Source organism: Aegilops tauschii, chromosome 2 (assembly GCF_002575655.3).
Source record: "Aegilops tauschii subsp. strangulata cultivar AL8/78 chromosome 2, Aet v6.0, whole genome shotgun sequence".
NCBI classification, from domain to species: domain Eukaryota; kingdom Viridiplantae; phylum Streptophyta; class Magnoliopsida; order Poales; family Poaceae; genus Aegilops; species Aegilops tauschii.
The window spans coordinates 288010515-288015490 of NC_053036.3; positions in this window are offsets into that span (position 1 = coordinate 288010515).

The window sequence follows — 4976 nt, forward strand, 5'->3', positions numbered from 1 at the left end:
ACCCAGTCAACTGCTGACTGGGCAGGCCCCAGCCACTGACGTGCGGGCCCCACCACTTAAATAACTAATTAAAATGATTTTATAATTAAAAGTAATTAGTTTAGCTAATTAGTCACTGACATGTGGGACCCAGCTGCTAATTAACCACGTTTAATTAAAATAACCCACTGTTAGCCCTCTCTCTATGACATGTAGGACCCACTGGTCAGTTTGACCTGGTCAGCGAGTCTGTTGACTGCTGACGTCATCAGCACGTCATGCTGACGTCATTTTATCTTTTCTGTTAATTCAAATAATTCCAGAAATTCAAATAATCTTTGAAAATTCATATCTTTTAAACCGTAACTCGGATGAAAATGTTTTCTACATGAAAATTGCTCAGAACGACGAGACGAATCCGAATACGCAGCCCGTTCGTCCACCACACCTCCCTAACCTATCGAACTAGCAACTTTCCCCCTCCAGTCCGTCTGTCCGAAAACGCGAAACATCGGGAATACTTCCCGGATGTTCCCCCCCTTCGCCGGTACCACCTACTGTCGCATTAGGACACACCTAGCACCGCTCATTGTCATGTCACGCATCGTCATGCTTATGTTTGCATTGTATTTACTGTTTCTTCCCCCCCTCTTCTCTCCGGTAGACTACGAGACCGACACTGCTGCTGCCTAGTTCGACTACGGAGTTGACGACCCCTCCTACTTGCCAGAGCAACCAGGCAAGCCCCCCCCTTGATCACCAGATATCGCCTATTCTTCTCTATACTGCTTGCATTAGAGTAGTGTAGCAAGTTACTGCTTTCCGATATCCTATCCTGATGCATAGCCTATCCTTGCTACTACTGTTGTTACCTTTACCTGCAATCCTACATGCTTATTATAGGATGCTAGTTTTCCATCAGTGGCCCTACATTCTTGTCCGTCTGCTGTGCTATACTATCGGGCCGTGATCACCTGGGCGGTGATCACGGGTGTATACTTATATACTATATACATGACACATGTGATGACTAATGTCGGGTCGGCTCGTAGGAGTACCCGCGAGTGGATCTTTGTGGCGGAGCGATAGGGCAGGTTGAGACCGCCTAGGTGAGAGGTGGGCCTGGCCCTGGTCGGCGTTCGCGGATACTTAACACGCTTAACGAGATCTTGGTATTTGATCTGAGTCTGGCCATTTGGTCTATACGCACTAGCCATCTACGCGGGAGTAGTTATGGGTATCCCGGCGTCGTGGTATCAGCCGAAGCCTTCGTGACGTCAGCGACTGAGTGGCGCGCGCCGTGTTGGACCGCTTTGACGTAACCGCCGTGATCGTGTGGGTTGCTAGGTCTGCTCGCGGCCGCGTTCGCAACGTGCAGGTGTGCATAGGGCGATGGGCCCAGACCCCTGCGCGCTTAGGATTAGACCGGCGTGCTGACCGCTCTGTTGTGCTTAGGTGGGGCTGCGACGCGTTGATCTTACGAGGCCGGGCATGACCCAGAAAAGTGTGCCCGGCCAAATGGGATCGAGCGTGTTGGGTTATGTGGTGCACCCCTGCAGGGAAGTTTATCTATTCGAATAGCCGTGTCCCTCGGTAAAAGGACGACCCGGAGTTGTACCTTGACCTTATGACAACTAGAACTGGATACTGAATAAAATACACCCTTCCAAGTGCTAGATACAACCCGGTGATCGCTCTCTAATAGGGCGACGAGGAGGGGATCGCCGGGTAGGATTATGCTATGCGATGCTACTTGGAGGAATTCAATCTACTCTCTTCTACATGCTGCAAGATGGAGATGTCCAGAAGCGTAGTCTTCGACAGGACTAGCTATCCCCCTCTTATTCTGGCCTTCTGCAGTTCAGTCCACTGATATGCCCCTTTACACATATACCCATGCATATGTAGTATAGCTCCTTGCTTGCGAGTACTTTGGATGAGTACTCACGGTTGCCTTTCTCCCTCTTTTCCCCCTTTCCTTCCTATCTGGTTGTCGCAACCAGATGTTGGAGTCCAGGAGCCAGACGCCACCGTCGACGACGACACCTACGACACTGGAGGTGCCTACTACTACGTGCAGGCCGCTGACGACGACCAGGAGTAGTTAGGAGGATCCCAGGTAGGAGGCCTGCGCCTCGTTCGATCTGTATCCCAGTTTGTGCTAGCCTTCTTAAGGCAAACTTGTTTAACTTATGTCTGTACTCAGATATTGTTGCTTCCGCTGACTCATCTATGATCGAGCACTTGTATTCGAGCCCTCGAGGCCCCTGGCTTGTATTATGATGCTTGTATGACTTATTTATGTTTTAGAGTTGTGTTGTGATATCTTCCCGTGAGTCCCTGATCTTGGTCGTACACATTTGCGTGCATGATTAGTGTACGGTCAAATCGGGGGCGTCACAAGTTGGTATCAGAGCCGACTGCCTGTAGGAATCCCCCTTTCCACACTCCTTGGCCGAAGTCGAGTCTAGACATTACAAAACTTTTAATAACATGGCTGTGTGTCTTACGGGCCCACGTCGCCATTGGGTGGTACTAGGATCTTTTACTCCTCGACCTTTACTCTGGGACTCTGAACTCCCTTCTACTCGGGTTAAACGAATTTACTAACTTTAACACTAGGATCCCGTGACCGCATTCACCCCAAAGTTGGATAAGCCATAGTTGTTTCTTAGAATAGTATTTTGAACAATTCACACACTGTCATTTGACTCCTTTGAAACGTCTTTGCTTTCAGATGGAACCCACGAGGCAGGTCGTTCGCCACACGATGGCCATTGGTGCCTCGGGATCACCTGCGGTGCTAGCTGAGATGATGACCTATCTGGGTTATCGCTGGCACCCTGAGTACACCGTCTACGAGGAGTACCAGGACTTCAACCAGGAGCAGTACCGTGCCATCGTCCACCTCTACTCTCGGGAGTACGACTCCACTACTGTGCTGCACACCGCACATGGTGTTGGTGTGACCATCGATATGGCTGTCCACGATGCTGCCTATGCTGCTCTGACACGTCTTCGTGGAGAGTATCGGGAGTTGGACACCTCCCCTTTCAGGCATATTGCTATCGCATCTGATGTTGGTGCGGAGGGATACTATACTACTGCCTACTCCACTGTCACCCGAGAGCCCTTCTACCATCAGAACCTGGTTCTGCATGCTGATGGGCTGGATCGAGCTAACCGAGCTCTTCGCCACGAGATGTACACCACCCGTCAGCACCTTTACCGTGCTCTGACGCTGCTGCACCCCTTTGTCCGATCTGGACAGGTACCGCGTACTGCGATCTACCCAGCCAGGACCGTGATGCCCCACGGTGTCGGTTGGCCAGAGGTGGGAGGCTACTCCCCTGCACTTGGTCCTCTTCTGCCACCTGAGCGTCGGGCTCTACACCTGAGTATCCGTGGCCCCCAGTCTGCTGACGTGGAGGGCTATCCGTTGCCTCACTACCAGCTGCCGGGCTACGATTACCTCCACAGTACCTCTTGGGACTGATGTAGGCTTGCTTGTAGTGTTAGATGCATTCGCCGCGAGCCTGTGTGCCGCCTATGATGTTTTAGTCTATGTACTGAACTCTGTGTACTGAACTCTATGCATGACCCCTTCTGTAAGTTATGCCGACTACTATGTAGTAGCTATCGTGCTCCTTTCATTATGCATGTTTCATCATGAATGATCCTTGTCTTTGCAAATTTCTCAATGCTGAACCCCTATTATATATTAGCAGGATGGTTAGACCAGGTGGTCGTGGTCGTGGTGGCAATGCCCCACCACCACCTGAGTACATGGCGGGTATGATCCAACAGTTTGAACTGAACCGCCAGTTCATGGAAAATATGATGGCTCAGTTTCCTCGCCCCAATATGAACCAACAGCCAGCCCAAGTGACTCTTCAAGATTTCATACGCCTCAACCCAACCATCTACCGCAGCTCAACTCAGCCTCTGGATGCTGATGACTGGCTCCGTGACATCACCTATGAGATGGAGTCTGCTGATGTAGCCCCTGCCAGCTATGTCACCTTTGCTTCCTTCTTCTTGAAGGGACCCGCAGCTCAATGGTGGGACAGCCACAGGCGTACTCTGCCAGCTGGAACAATCATCACCTGGCCAGACTTCCAAGCTGCTTTCCGTGCCCGCTTCATTCCTCAGGGAGTCATGGACCGGAAGAAGCGTGAGTTCCGCAACCTCACCCAAGGCAACAAAACTGTCGAAGCTTATCAGCGGGAGTTTCTGGACTTGTCCCGCTATGCTGAAGAAGACATTGCAACTGATGCACGCAGACAGGAGAAGTTCCGTGATGGACTACAAGCTGACATCAAGCTCGCACTTCTAGTGCATGACTTCGCCGATTTCGCCACCTTGGTGAATAAGGCCATCAATGTCGAGACTGGTCTGCAGGAATACCAGAGCTCTCAGAGGCGCAACCGTGACACGGGCTCATCTTCAGGCTCGCCCTCACAGAAGCGTAAGATATGGATCCCGAACAGCATGTATCATCCAAATGCACCTGCTCCAAGGAAATCTTATGCTGCACCGCGTCTGCCTCCTCCACCATCTAGGCAGTCAAAGCTACCAGCTCCCCCACCTGGGGCTCCTGTTCCCACTCCCGATAATGGTCTGTGCTTCAAGTGTGGTCAACCGGGTCACTTTGCCAGGAACTGCTATCAGAACCAGAATCAACTGGCCCTTCCAGCAGCTGGCCGTGGTAACAACCAGCCCCGCAACAACAATGCTAAGTCTTATGGTCGTGCTCATGCCAACCACGTTGATCTCAGCGAAGCTCAAGACCAGCCTGCTACTGTGATGGGTACACTCCTCGTAAATTCAGTACCAGCATCCGTTTTATTTGATACAGGAGCATCCCATTCATTCATATCAGCAGAATTTGCATTCCTGCATGGCATTAATTACGAAGAGATAAACACTCCGCTAGTGGTACACACCCCTGCGGGCCAATGTCAAACCTCTATGGTTAGTCACGATGTTACTGTTGA